General features: G+C 35.2%; 1 long non-coding RNA gene across 1 annotated transcript in view; it reads left to right on the forward strand.

Moving 5' to 3' along the window:
- The window catches only part of LOC141495230 (uncharacterized), a 699,421-nt gene extending 694,890 nt beyond the window's left edge, over nucleotides 1–4,531 (forward strand). The window contains exon 3 of the long non-coding RNA XR_012470694.1: nucleotides 4,457–4,531. This is a non-coding gene — a long non-coding RNA (uncharacterized LOC141495230). The remainder of the gene's footprint in view (nucleotides 1–4,456) is intronic.
- The last annotated feature ends 11,843 nt before the right edge of the window (nucleotides 4,532–16,374 follow it).

Genomic DNA, 16,374 nt, shown 5'->3' on the forward strand with positions numbered 1-16,374 from the left:
ATTGTATTCTCTTGAGTAGGAATGAATTAATAATACCATAATCATGATAAAGACAAATGTCCCAGTTATGAGAATTTTTTCGTAAAAATAACTTGTAAAACTTGAACCTCCATCAGATATATGCCACAACATTTATGAGCAGTACTATGTAGACATTTGATTTGTTTGACTTTATTTCACCCATTATAAATCAATTATCAGGAAATATTTCTTTTGTTTTAGCCTTAGCAGATTACTTTGACCTGGGAGCAAATACTTGTAAAGGAGCCTGTTTTGTTATGATTGTCTTTTTATCTTGGGGGGGGGGGAGTTGGGGAAGGGAAATAAGAATGAGTCAATAAAACTTTGACTTTTATACAAACTTAAGGAACTTGTTCTGCAAGAGTTTCCTGTGAAACACACTGTGGGGGACTAGGAGTATTGGGGAACAGAAGAGAAATAGTTATTGATGTTGTAGATGCCACAGCTTATTTATGATGTGAGTATGGAAAGGACCTTAGGGATTCAAATGTTCAATTGACCTGAGAGTAGCTCAGATGCTTTTTTTTTTTGGCTACGGAGTTTAGATCAAGTTCTTTTAAAGGACATAGGTGGAAGGGAGAAGAAAAAGGAGGTCATTTTCAAGCTTCCCTGAATAGTCCTAGATAGGGGAAAAATCTAGGGTAGATTTTTTTAAAGACAAAAGAGAGAGATCTAGATGACTCAATATTAAAACTAAATGACATTGAGCAAGAACAAGAGTTCTCATGTCCACAATCTGTTCCTTCCTTGTTTCCACCTTATAGATTCCCAAAATTCCTTCTAGGCTTAGTTCAGGTGATGTCTCATATACAAGGCCTGCTCCAATTTCTTCTAGCTGTTGGTACAGTAACTCCAGTAATTACTTTGTTTTTATTACTTTGTATTTATTAATCTGAATACATTTTATAGCCCTCATGGAGAACATACTCCTGACTCCTTAATCTTTGCAAAATTACTGCAGGTAGTTTAAATCTTTGTTTTTTAGTTTGTTTTTTATCTTTCTTATTTATTTTATCTTTGTAACCCAAGGGTCTAGGAGAGTGCCTTGAAAATTATAGGTGCTTGATAAGTATTGGTTGAATTAAAATGATTTTATTTTGTTTCCTTGGATTGTACTCCACAAATACCTTCATTGAGAAAGGGTTATGTGACTTTTGTCTGTCCTTATTTTAGTGAACTGTCCATAAAATATACAATGCTATATGTAATTAATTTAAAACAGATATAAGGAAACTATAATTTCTGAGTTCATGACTAAGGAGAAACTATTGATTTCATTTTGGAAATAATAGTGTTTTAAGGATGTGAAATTATGTTACATGTATTATCTCATTTGATTGTCACTAGAATTTCAGGAGGTATCCCCATTTTCCTGATGAAGAACCTGAGATTGAGAGAGGCTAAAAGACTTATCCAGGCTTATACAGCTAACCCTCATTGAAGAAGCATTTGGACACAGGTCTTCCTTACTTAAGATCCAGAATCCTGCCCACTATTACACTAAAAGGGGACTTCCTGAATCATAAAGGCTAAGAACCCCATAAGTAAAGATAAACTTACAGTCTCACTGGGCAGATATTCCTGTGCCACTGGAAACTTACAGATTTCAATTCAAAAAGAACATAGATTTGATAAGTTTAATTCTAATCAATTATATAAACAAACCATCTTGCTTCCTTCCACTGCCCTTCTATAATCTAGCATTATCACCAGCATCTCAGTCCTTATTTTAAAAGTACAAGGTCTCACCAGATGCACCTGGCTCTATTTGGGTACACAGGCAAGGGATTAGCCTATTCTGACCTTTTGTAAGGGAATCATTTTCCTCTGCTGGGTCTTAGATCTCAGCATATTAGTTTCTTATCCAGGCCATCCTTTCCTTTGAGATAAATGACAAAATACCAGAATAAAGGATAACCACAGGAAACTTCTTGCTCCCTGTTTGAATTCACCAGGACTGTCTTGGAACAATCAGTCCTCATTCCTCCACCCATTCATGTGGACCTCTGGCCATTATGCACTTTGAGACAACTATATGATATGAATGCAAAGACCAAGACAATAGGCATGAACTTTGGAGTGACCCACATTTTAAGCCTCAATGTTCCTGATCTATAGGACTCATCTGAAACAGCTAAATCACAAAAGAGGAAGAATTCTACAAGGAATGACCAGCTTCCAAAAAGTGCATAGATGTCAGAGTGTTTTGATGTCCAAAAGGGACTCAGTCTCAAAACATATAGAAGGGAAACTTTAAAAATAAATTTCTTTCTAAGTCATATATTAACTGCATCCCTAATCAGATTCTCTCTCTCTCTCTCTCTCTCTCTCTCTCTCTCTCTCTCTCTCTCTCTCTCTCTCTCACACACACACACACACACACACACACACACACACACACACATTGGCTTTTTGCTAGCAGGTTATGTAAAGATTGATCAGAGATTTACCTTTGGAAAAGAAAATGATTGCTTGTCCAGAAATACATGGGTCAGTATTCATACTCAACACTTAGGGAGTTGAACTACTTTCCAAACTAATCAAGTTGGAATGAGTTACATACTTGACTACTTTTTCTCTGGAAAAGGTCAGGTCATAGACCATCCAGAGACACCGGATATACAAGGCATGATACCAATAATAATTTGTTACTGCAAAAGTGACATTTTTCCAATTTAGTCCAACATTGTTCAGAAGCAAAATACAGTCCCCCGGGGTGCCAGCAGTGTTGATCTGCAGGATGACAAACCAACAATATCATCTAAATAAAAAAAATCCAGCATGGGTTTAGTAAATTAATCCTGACAAGAAAAAATTGAATAATGTTGGGGAAATGGCAAGAGTGCTGATTGGGCCAGATGGCTTTGTGTGTTGCTGGCCTGGTCTTCAATAGCAGATAAAAAACTAGCTCTTGGTTTATTTATTTAGTTAGTTAGTTGATTAACACCTGCCACTTTTGCTGACTGAATCTAAATCTGATCCAGGCTACTCCTGGAAAATCTATCTGATTTCCAACAGAGGGGAGAAAAGAAATGCAGGCATCCCAGAGTGAGGATGATGCAACAGAGATCAGAGAAAAGGTTGTCACCTTGTCTCTAGAATAGCAACTTTCATCTCAGAGAAGTCTGCGTTATTTTCATCACTCCCATAATGTGTTAATCTGCCATTACTCACTCTCCTCAGCAGACATATTTGAGAGGAGCTTTTCTTAGAAAAAGCCTAGAGTGTATTATTTGAGCCATTATTTCTCTGAAGCTACCCATTTTACATCTCTCTGGTATTCTCAAGTGTTCTCTGACTGAAGGAGGGGAAGCAAATTATGACAATTTTCTCCTTGGATCCTTGGGGACAAAATTAACCCACTGAGGAAACAAGTGGGATATGTGGTCTAAATGATCTCTATTTAATATCTACCCCCCCCATACACACAAACCTCACCTGATAAATGGTCCTCTTTGCTTGCATTTAATGGAACTGAGTATTTAGTGTTCAATTGTGCTGTTCTTTTGAGGAAAGGTCATTTAGAAATTTGTCTTTTTGAAATTGCCTACTAGAACAGTCCTTGCCTATAAACTAACCTTTGTTGCTGGCATAGTTTTAAGGAGGTACCATTTATTTTTCTGAAACATTAATGAGGTTTTGGCCCTTTCCAACGTTTTTTGGTCCACTCATGTGATTCATTCAGTGAAGGAATTGTTGAAGTTCTTCAAGAATTGCCTGGGGGCACTGAGAAATAAAATCCCCAAATCACTGAGTCAAAAGGACTTAAACCCAGATTTTCCTGACTCCAAGGCTTTCCTTCTGTCCACTTACACCATCCTACTTCTAATTTTGCATTTAACTCTGACAAAACAATATATAGCTTTGTGTGCATATTTGCTCCAGAGAACCAGTGAAACATGAAGGATGAAGAGGAAAAAAATACTTTTATCTGCTTGATTTAAGTGGTAAATCAAGCCTTGGAAACTAAATAATAGGTATAGGTTTGTGGATTTATGGAATGGGGGTGTGTAGCTAAATGAATTCTTACACAAAAAGGTCTAGAGTTAAATTGGGGAAGACATTATCTCTCTTTAGTGTCAGTATCTCAATACATGAAAGTCAACCTCAGGGTGGCATTTTACTTTTGTGAGCTGATTCTGACCTATCTCTGGGGTCTCTGAACCATAGCATTAGATGTCACCTCATGTGTTTCTAATAAGGCTTACATAAGCCTTTGGTAAGTCAATTTTGCAAATGTGAAGGTATTTATATACTACGCCAATGCACAATAAAGGGTAATGGTTCAAGAAACAACTCTTGGATATTTGATGCCTTTTTAAAATTTACAGTTCAAAAAAACACTGCTGTCTGCCCTCTGACTATAACTGATCAGTGATATTTCTTTTTCTCTGTCCACTCCCTCTTCTCCCTCTCCCTCCCCACCTGCTTCTAGGATATTAAAACAGATTGCAATTCCTGCGTGGAAGTAGAGGACAGAAAAGTAAGTCAATACCTTCTAATCAGTTTTTTAAATGATCTGTATGGCATTAATACACATTCTGGAAAAATGATTTTTGTGAATGAGTCAGATTTTGATTAGAAAAATTCAAGGCTGTCCTATTCAAAAGGTTAAATCTATTTTTCTCTAAAATGCAGAAAATATGAGATAACTTAAGTGAAAACCACTTACAGGAATTAGGCATAAGAAAGCATTAAACATGCTTAGTTTTATTTTAAGTTTTCACTCTAGACAGTTTTTAAAGGTGACTCCTTAATACTCTAACCATTTGATTTTTATCCATAAGAAGGTACCAATAATTTGCTGAGTGTGTATCACTCAGTATTTTATTGGTATCTTTATCATTATGCTTCATTCCTGCCCTTTGGTATTCATTGTGCCAGAAATTTCAAGGTACCTCACATAGTCACCAACTGTATCTTTACCTGCAATAGCCAGCCAATCACCACTAGGACTCTATTTCTTAGTTTTCTATTTTTATTTTCCATCTTTGATACTCGGAAGCCGTTGTGTGAACACCATGAAGAAAAAGCAATTGTTAAACAGCCATGTATTAATTTAATTCTTGTGTGTCTTTGCTTATTGACAAGGTTTTTTTGGGGTGTCCCTTTAATATCTGTTTTTATTTCTATGGCAAGGATAGAGAAAAAAGGTGAAGGTCCGCTGCTATAATGTCTGGGCTTCAAGGAGTCACTGGTTTAAATAATGACTCTTTCTTTAACCATGTTACAATGCAAAAAAGTTTTACCTCCACATCTCTACTCAAATCTCCCTATGTTACTACTTATCCTTTCATTTCCTAGTTCAGAACTCCCATCATTTTTCATTATATTAAGCTTCTAATTGGTCACCCAATATCTCTTTTCCAGTGTATCTTTTTAAACAACTGGCAAAAAAAATTTTGTAATACATGATTTTGACTTTCTTTTTTGAAAATCTTTTTAGCAAATTGTAAACTCATGGACCCAGAGTATGTCAAACCTTCCCCTAATGATACCATTCTATCTTTCCAGGAAGATTTCACGTTTCAAAACACACACACACACACACACACACACACACACACACACACACACGGCAAACTGGACCAAGTAAGCTGTTTTATAAATACCTCTTTCTTCTGTTCATTAACTAGCCTCCTCTCCAGCATAATTGAGCATACTTTTTCCTTATCCCTGCCTTTGAGATGCCTTCTATTCTTTCAATGTGTAACCACAGTATCACTTCTACGAAAAGCCTTCCTTGATTCACTTCTCTACCCTAACTGAAAACAATCTCTCTCAAACTTCAAATTTCTCTAACAATGTGTTATATCTCACCTTTGCTTTTTCTATGCCCTTCTTTGAGTTATGATTATTTTTGTAGACATCCTATCCTACCTATTAGAATATAATAACATGAGGGCTGAGCTAATTATTCTTCATTATTGTGCCACAGGAACCTATAGCTGGGTTTTGCAGGTTGATAAATGGTTGTCAATCTACCCGACTTGCTTCTAGTAATACTGCCTCAACCTGCTTGCTCCATGCTCCCTTGGACACCAAATCTGTCACTCAGGGCTAGAGCATTTCTTCTTCCCAACTAGCATTTCAGACAGTATGGTCCTTTGGCTTATGCAGATTGAAAATAATAATATTTAATATTCAAATTGACCTGTTCTTACTTGGAAAATTTTATTTTAGAAAAGTGATGTCACTAAAAAGAAAGAGTAAATGAGTATATGCCCCCTATAAAAATAAAAAAGGTAGTTAAATTAACATCATTGATTGCTATAGCCTTGTTTATCTGTAATGAATATAAATATCAAGTCTATTGCCTGTTTCTTAAGAGGATAGGTAGGAAGATGAATAAGTAATGAATTTTCAAATGATGCTTAGGGGAAGTACATTTATAGCCAAAGGAGTAGTTTAGGAGTTTAATATAAAAGACAAAAAGAAGAATCTCTAACAGTCTAAACATTATTTCGGTGAGTCAGTGAGAATGTCTGTGTGTGTGTGTGTGTGTGTGTGTGTGTGTGTGTGTGTATGAGTCTGCATGTGTTCCTATTACACATTCATGTGCATACCTGGAATTTACTGACTAGAAATCTACTAATATAGAAACTCTTTCATTAATAAAGATCAGTAATTTGAAGTCATAATTGCCTGGGACACTGAGATAAAGTAGCTTACCTGGGATCCCACAACTGCTCGTGCGCCTGTGTTTGTGTGTGTGTGTGTGTGTGTGTGTGTGTGTGTGTGTGTGTGTGGCAGCAGATATAGTTGGACCTAGATCTTTTTAACTTGGAAGCCAGGCTTAGACTTCTTTCCATTATACCATGCTGACTCTTTAATTGGGAAAAAAATCCTGCCATATTTAGCAATGGATTAGATGCTATCATGAATCTCATAGAAGTGTCATGGCATAGTAGATTAAAAGCGGTACCAACCTAGGTTCAAATCCTACTCCTGATACACTAATTTGTGACAGTGAAGTCATTTGCTCTTAAAATGACACACAACTTTTTTAAGACTATTAATTTCAGAAAAATCACCAGTCTGCCTCAGAAGATGCAGTATTAAAATTGGTAGCACCCTATATCAATGAAGTCACAAGTCCATTCCAAAAAAGTTAAGATTATGTCATGGTTCTTGCTGGTAGATTTTCTTTTAATTTCACTCTCTGGACATTAGAGTTGATGGGATAGTCATATATTTCTTAGAAATTTTTCCCTTCTCTAAATTAATTTATCTTCTCTGCAATAAAATAACTTTAGATTTGAATAAAGGATAGTTTAATCAACAATACTTGCTTTTGATGTAGTACACCTTGAGGAAAACCATCATTTTAAAAGAAAATGACCACTTTTTTCTACAACATAGACTGTTCCCATTGATAATAAATTTAAATGAGTTTTTTTGTTACTTTGTTCTTGAAGATGACCATGACATCAGGGAGGTGATGCCATGACAAGCACATGAATTGGGTTTGAGTGAGGGGGTGCTGTGCTATGTCGTAACCTCACATTCTCCTCCAGACTGGATCCAGTGGCCAGATATGAATCAGGACAACTAGATATGGTCCTAGATGTGTGGCAAACAGGGTTAAGTGACCTGCCCAAGGTAACACATCTAGTTTTCCAGTGTCTAAGGTTGGATTATAACTCCTGTTCTCTAAGGTCAGTGCTCTATCCACGGCACCACCTAGCTGTCCTAAATTTAAAAGAACAGGTTCTTGAAATTCAAGTCAAGACACATTATTAAGCTCCTGCTAATCCAAGACACTGTACTAATCTCCGGGATACAAAGAAAGGCAAAATTAGTTCCTGCTTCCAAAGACCAAACAAGATATATTCAGAATAAATTGAAAATGATTTCATGGCATAAGGTACAAGAAATACTGGGGATCAGGAAAACTTCTTCCAAAAGGAGGAATTATAATGGAGATTTGAAGGAAGTCTACTGCCAGAATGAAGGTTATCCTAGACAAGAGGGACAACTACTGAAAATGCCTAGAGTTGACAGATAGATTATTGCTCATGGCAGATGTAAGAATCCTGGGAAAATTGGGAGAAGGCAGATTATAAAATTGTCTAATCCATCTCCTTATTTCATCACTTGTGAGTAGACATCCCAGAGAGGTGAAGTACTTGCTCCTGGTCTCTTGAATCCTGGTCCAATGTATTTTCTGTGACTTTTTAATTCAACAAGTATTTTTAAACCCTTACTATGTACCACACACCATGCCCAGCCCTGCATACTATATTGTCTATCATTATTTTCTTATACACAGACAGATGTAATATGACATTTCAATGGTAAGCTGTGGATAGCCTTAGTGATCATAACCCAGTTTTTCTAATGCGCTCTCGTGCTTCTGTCACTGTGACATATAATTACGAAATTTCAGCATCAATGTGATGACAACTACGTGCACACATGTTTGGATGTGTGTGTACCTTTCTCTCCATTTAATCTAAATGCTTCCAGCAAAATCAGTAATTTGATAAAGTAAAATTGAAGTGACAGCAGTTGACAGAGATGCCAAAATCATAATGCAACCACCCTCTGAAGTGGCAGCCTTGGAGGCCTTTGTGATCATATGTATACCTTACACTCCAAGGGAGGATTTGCAACGTTTTCCAGAAAACTTTCATTTCTTTTGTTAAAGGAGTAAAGAAAGTGCTTAGTTTTTTTTTCTTTTCTTGTTCTTTTCTTCTCACCTTGTCCCATTCCCATCCTTTATTCTTATTCCCTTACCAAGCTTCTAGCATCTGTTCTGATTTGATTATCAGATTTGAAAGATTGCTGAACTCTTGATAGATTTAGAGTATTTGCTTATTTTGTTTTTAGAAAAGATCTATTTCCTCTCTAAAGTCTACCTCCTCCATTCACCTTCCTCCTTGCCCTGTCACTTCACTCATTTTTACTTCACAAGAACATTTAAGTTAAAAGGAACTTTCTTTTCTTGACTCTTGGATCACTTATAATGATGGATGAGAATCCATGAATTTGAAAAACTGGAGAGTTCTCATTTTAATAAAGAGGGGTTAAGTCTTTAGCCTTGCTCTGCTCCCAGTGTGTGTTCCATCTATGTCTGATGACTGAAGCGAAGTGTTTTTCCCCTTTTCATTCTTCTTTATGTCTCTTGGCTCTCAAAATCTATTTTTCATCATTCAGACACTGATCTAATTGTTGTTTGGCAGACTGTGCTCTATTGTTTGGGGAAAATTCATGGCATGTGTTAGGGTATGGGTTTGGTTTGAATTTTGTTTTTCCTGTCTAAAGTGGATAATTAATCTGAGAGTGGGGGCCCCCACAGTTGGGTGTTTTCTTGGCTAGTTCTTGAAATAGGCAATCATTCATCATCTGTCATCAGGGGTATACTGTGTGCTTACAGAGCTTTTCACCCTAAATGGAAAGACAAAACACAGATTGTTTCCTTGCACAGGTGAAGGAGCACCACAAAACTAATGCAAATTTAGCAAAGGTGACAGGAGGCAACTCATCATTTTGAAGTGTCTGTATTGCTTCTGAAAGCAGGATCCATTTGACATTTACAGTGTTCAGGTTTCCAGTGGGGAACCAAGGCATTCAAATTCATTTTTATTTGTAGTGTAAAATCCATCTGAATTTTAATACTATTATGAAGACTGAGATCCAGGTGATGAGAGTAAGGGTTGATGGATCATTCAGTGAGAAAAATCTGTCAGAATGGGCTACAAACCCATTTGTCAAAGACCATAAACACAGACAAGAAAACAGTTTCTTCTCACTCACCCCTGGGCTAGTTGCTGCTAAGCAGTTTCTGATCATTTGGTAAAAATGTATGTGAGTAGCTTGAGTGGCTTTCATGGTAGTGCTCACTTTCTGATCTGACACAGGATCACCAACTATAATGGTACCTGCTGGATCTCATATTCTAACATTTAAGAGTCAACTTCCAAATCATATGACTGATAAGGTAGTATAATATATTTTTCTCCAATCCTAATGATTTCTTAAATGCCCCTAAAATAGGAATTATGTTTAAAACATAAAGAAATTTCTACTATCTCCATGGTCTAGGAGAGGTTCAGCGATTTGATCCATGTACCAAATTGTTTTTGAGCCAAGAATAGTTTTTCATGTTTTTAAAATAAAATGACATTGTATAAAATTCATATTAAAAAATAAAACAAACTACCTTTAGTTTACAAGCTATTCAAAACAGGTAGCCAGATTGGCCTTCTGCCATAGTTTGCTGACCTCTGGCCTAAGCCATAAAGAAATTTAATATAAATATATGATGAACTAATGACAGAAAAGGATAATCCCCCACCTCCAACTTATTTATTCAATACCTTACCACCAAACATTTTTAGCAATGATGCATAAGCTGGCCCACTGCTATGCGACAGAACTGAGTTATACCCCTTATTTTCTTCCCAGTACCCTTGAAAACCAAAAGGCAAAAACCAAAAGGGTTAGGACAGCAGTATGTCAACACTCTGAGATAAAACAGAGCATAGGCAGAGAACTAAGAAACAGAGGGATTCCAGTATGTATCATTGAGTCTGAGGGGAAAAACTCAACTTGCATCTAAGGCCAATTCTTTCATATTGGCTTTAAGAATCAGCCCCTAAAAAGCCTGTGATCAAAGGGAGAGAGTCAAAAAGTGAGTAACAGGGGAATATAAGGGTAAAAATAAAGGAAATAGCTAATGATTTCAGTTAAATATCTAGGGTATAAATAAGTAAACCAACAGCAAAGAGATTACTAAGAAGGAAATATGACTACCTAAAAGTAATCTCAGTGGATATAGATATTTATGAATGAATATTATAAGACAAAATACAATTAATTAATTCTTGAGATAAAAAGCCCTGTAATTTCTTAATAGAGCAGAGAAGTATATCCAAATATTCCTGAATGAGCTATGAAATAAATAAGAAGTATAGAAGCAGAATTTAATGCCTACAAGGCCAAAAATGATTGGTAGAATAGAAAAACTTGAATCTACACTGGAAAGTCTCATGAAAGAAACAAAAAGTAGAATCACTGATTGAGAATACAAATATGCAGAAGTTAAGGACATCATGACAGAGGGGAGTAAAAAAGAGTAACATTAAAAAATGATCTTCCACAAAAGTTCATACATTATCATCATTCTATTTATCATGTGTATTAAAAGATAATTGGTCAAAGGATATTAAGATTTTTTCCAAAAGTTGCAAACTATTCTCCATTTGAAAGAATGTTCAAAATCACTAATAATAAGAGAAATGTACATCTAAACAATTCCGAAGTTTTACTTTATACCTACCAATGGGCAAAAAATGGGGGAAAAGACATTGAAACAGATAATGTTAGCATTGTCGTTATTGTTGGTTTTCACTTAAACTAAGATTTCCATTTGTGAGGGTAGAAGTAGTTTAGTTTAGCCCATTGATATTCTGATGTTCTGTTGTAGTTGCTGGTTTGTTGTGTTTTCTTTTTTCTTGAATTAGCACTATGACATCAAGAAGTTAATGGCATGACTGGTAATTGAATTGGATTTAAGTATTGGAGGCGGTGTTCTATAAAGTTACAAGTAATAAGTCTCATTCTTTCCCCAGAGATACCTGGGTCCAATCATCCAGTCCATAAATCCATCGACTAGCAAAGACAAAGCACAACACTCCCTCATTATTAAAGCATGCCCCCAGACATAATAGCATTGACCTGAAAGTTTCTCATTAGGTGATTTAAGATAGTTCTAGGGTTCAAGTACCAGCAGTAACATTAAACAAAACACATCTGAGTTGAGGGTTTCTTCTCTATCCTAATTCCTATATATTTAAGGACATATATACATACATATATATATATATATATATATATATATACATAAATGTATTTGACATTAAAAAACCTGGGTATGCCAAGTTTTCATTTTCTATCCTTGGGTATATTTTTAAAAATGTTTATTAAATGATTATCTTATATGTCATAATTCAGAGAGAGGATTATTGATTCTGTAAGGTGTGAAAACATTGATTCTAGGTTTTTATGAAAAAGGATATTGCAGATTTGGGAGGAAGCAAGTAGGAGATGCCACCTTTCATTTGAATGTACCTGTTTTCTTTTTTCTGGGTTTTTTCTAGATGCCATATTAATAAATGCTTTATAGATGTGAATGGAGTATAATGAGCTATGACCACAAATAACCAGGTGTTGTCACCATGGAACAAAATTTTATTTAGATTTAGAGTATAGAAAGGAATGAAGGAAACCAGATAAAGAATCAGAGTCTTTCCAATAAACCTCAAAAGAGATAAATTAATCAAAATACCTTAGTGGCTGAAAAGTCTTGTATGGGATGGAGAAGGATAGAATTCTATTTTGTCCAATAAAGATTTGTGTTTATCATTTGCAAAGCAATGAGAATAGAGACACATTTTTTAAGAAAGAGAATAATCTAGTCCTTTCCCTCAAGGAAAATTCATTCTTCTTGAGATCTAATAACTACTTTATAATTAGAGAAAAGAGAGCACTAACAACTAAGGACCTCAGGAAATGTTTTCTAAAGGAGAAAACAGATCATATAAGTTTTGATGTAAGCAAGGGGAATCTAAGTAATGTTTATGTGTCCCTCTAGAGATGTGAGACAGTATGTGCAAAGATATGAAAGAGAGAGATGTGGTGCCAGGTAAGTTTAGGAAACAGTAAGTAGTCTGGTTTGACTAGAATGTAGAGTATCTGGAAATTCTGTAGAGGTAGCCTGAAGCCAGAGTATGTACTTCATACTGACCTTGCCAGAAATATATTTTTCCCCTGGAGGTGAGAGGATCTTGTTTGTTTATGTGTTTGTTTTAAGCATAATCAGGCCTGTAATTATGGATTAGAGAGAAGAATGTAAAATGAAGTAAGAGAGATGACAGACTAGATCCTTGATGTCCAATAAGGAACCTTTAACATTGTGAAAGGTGAATAGAATACATGGAATTTGCAGACATGCAAATTTTCTGCCATCCTCAACTGAAGGTATCAACTAGAAAGGAGATATTTAGTAAATTTCTATAATTCTATTATTATCTTGGGAATGTATAGAAAATATGCCACCACAAAGCCTATGTACTGAGGCAGAGTTCATCTTGGTTGTTTTGAAATTTAGATAAGATTTATGATGAAAATATGGGCTGCAACATGATTAATATTTACTTGCTTTACATGATTGCATATATATAACCTTTATTAAATTGCTTACCATCTTAGGGAGGGGAGAATTTAAAGTGGGAAGTAGAAAATTTAAAACTCAAAATTTTTAAATCCATATTAAAGTTTGTCTTTATATGTAATTAGAAAAATAAATGGCTATTTAAAAAATAAAGAAAATATGTGATAGTTCTGATATATTAGATAAATAAAATTGATCACCCTCTCAGGAAGTAGAATGCTTTATATAATGTCAGAATTTTTTGACATGTGGCTTATTGCACTTTTTCTCTATTGTTTTATTCTTTAATAAAGAATGACTGAGAGTGAGTAGGAGACAAGATATAGTGGGAAATGTAAATGATACAAATAAAAAATAAAAATATCCGTTTTCTAAAATGATCATATACTCTAACACATCCTCATGGAAATATTGGATGCTTTTGCTCTTTAGAATGATGAAACTTATGATCATCATCAGAAGTAAGCTAGAAGAGAAATTAGAAGGTCTCTGGTCCAAGTCTTTTATGTTTTAGAGGAGAAAAAATGATTTATGGAAACAGTATTAAGTGGCAGCCCAGGTATTGGAACCTATAACCTCTGACTCAAGTTCAAAACCCTTTCCACTTTAATATATCATTCTTCTTCTCCTTAGTCAGTTTTAAATTCTTCACCATGAGTAAGAAACATTTTTCCAAATGAGCACTAGGTTTTTTTTTTCTTTTTGGGAGGGTAGGGGAGAGCTTAATTCCTGGCATCTGCCTTGATTCTTCATCTGTATTTGTGATGCTTTCACCTTTAAGTCATGTTACATACAAAGACATGAAGTTGAAATGTTCATCATTAGATTCGTTAAAACAAAATATGAAGGGAGGGAGAAAGGGGGAAAAAAGCTATGAGAAGATTGAAATTGTCTTGAAACTGGATTTGGAATCAGGTTTTTTATGTTTTTTTAACAGTTGAGAAGCATTAATGAAAGAAATCCTTCACCTCAATATTTGAAAAGTCTCTCTCATATTTTCATTGATAATTTATTTTTACAAATACATGTTATAAACATTTTTCAACATTCATCCATATGCATATGTATATTTTTAAGTTTCAAAAATTTCCTTCCTCCCTCCCTTCCCATGTCCCATTCCATCAGCAGTGAACAGTCAGCTTAACATATTTGTGATAAGCATGATTACAAATTAGTCGGTTTCACTATGAAGAATTAGGATTAAGGGAAAGAGATACATTAAAAAAAAGAAATAAATAAGAGATAATTTTCAAAAAATGTTCATCAAATTCTGAAGGGTTGTTTTGTTTTTCTTCCTCTGGATGAAGATAGCATTGTCCATAGCCAGTTTAATATGGTTGTCCTAGCTCTCTGGACTGAGGAGAGGAGGTGCTTCCATAAAGGTTGATCAACTCACAATGCTGTTGTTGATGTGTACATTGTTCTCTTGGTTCTGCTCCCTCATTCATTATCAGATCCCGTAACTCATTCCATGTTTCTATAGAGTCTGATTATTTATGATTTCTTATAGAACAATAATATTCCATAGTATTCATGTAACCATAATTTGTTTAACCATTCCGAAATTGATGGGCATCCTCTCAATTTTCAATTGTTTGCACTTCAAAAAGCATTGCTATGAATATTTTGGAACAGGTGGGATTTTTCCCATTTTTTTAATGATTTCTTCTGGATATAGACCCAGAATTGGGTCAAAGTGTATGAACAGTTTTATTGCTCTTTGGGTATAGTTTCGTATTGCTCTCCAGATAGGTTACATCTGTTCACAACTCCACCAGGAATGCATCAATGTCTCAATTCTCCCACAACTTCGCTAACATTGATCATTTTCCCTCATTCTCATCTTGGCCATCTCATTGTTGTTTTAATTTGCATTTTTTAATCAGTAATGATTTGGAGCTTTTGTTCATCTGATTAGATATAGCTTTAATTTCTTCATTTGAAAACTGTCTATTGACCATTTATCAATTGGGGAATGACTTGTAACCTTATAAATTTGATGCAATTCTCTATTTATTGTAGAAATAAGACCTTTATCGGAACTCCTAGTTGTGAAGATTGTTTCCCAGCCAGCTTTCTGCTTTCCTTCTAATTTTGGCAGCATTGATTTTATTATTGCAAAACCTTTTTAATTTAATATAGTCAAAAATCATTCATTTTGTAGTTTATAATGTACTCTATTTCTTATTTGGTCATAAATTTGTCCTCTTTCCATAGATCTGATAAATAGACTATTTCTTTGTCTATGATGTTGTCCTTTATGTCTAATGGTACCAGGTTTAATAAGTCTCAAATGGACAGCAAATTATCATGATGAGCAAGTGAACAGACACCTTTCTCCTTATTCATAGGACCATAGAAGTTCATGCAGCAAATAACAAGGGTCATCCTTATGGTACACCATGGATTTCCCCCAGCATCCTAGGCATTTACCCTCAGTTAGGCAGCTTTCACTTTGGTATTGACAGCATTTGGCATGCTTTGTTCTATTATTTGTGTTGCTTCCACTACACTATAGTGGAAGAGCAGATGTGTTATAGGAAGGGGAAAGTTGTTTTTTTTTAGCAAAAAAAAACTTACATCTGGAGTCTGAAGCACTCTTTCTGGCTAAGAGACCTTAGGCACTGAAAGGTCCTGTTCTGCAAAATGGAGAAGTAGTTGTCCTGATTACCTTTCAATATTATCATGAGCAGTAAATGTGATGATTCCAATGAGTCAGTTTGTGAGTTGTAAAGACTTTAAAGTGTCAAAAAAGAGGTAATAATTCTTAATTTTTTTCTTCCAAACTGAAAATGAAAGATGTAAATATATTGGGGGGTGTTAATTACTTACTAGCTGCACTTGGTCTTTCCATGCCCCTGATAGAGGGCAAACTGTGTGTGGGGGGATGGGTAGGTGGTACTGGTAATGGTGATAAGGATTTAGAGGGGGAAGATCAGCTTCTTTTCCATAGGTATAACACCATGCTTATTGAGCCTTTAGAAAGTCCTTTAGAGTAGGTTCTTTATCTTTATTGAATTGAATTGTGAAGCAAAATTGCCTTTCCCTCCAAAGTGTTTAATGATGATATTCCTACCTTTTACCCCTGCAATATTAAAGATGGGAAGGGTCAGACAAGTTGAATATAACTGGTGACTTCTTTTCCTGACTGAGCCCCTCAACAAACTAGTCTCCAG

This window comes from Macrotis lagotis, chromosome 8, assembly GCF_037893015.1.
Source record: "Macrotis lagotis isolate mMagLag1 chromosome 8, bilby.v1.9.chrom.fasta, whole genome shotgun sequence".
Classification (NCBI taxonomy): domain Eukaryota; kingdom Metazoa; phylum Chordata; class Mammalia; order Peramelemorphia; family Peramelidae; genus Macrotis; species Macrotis lagotis.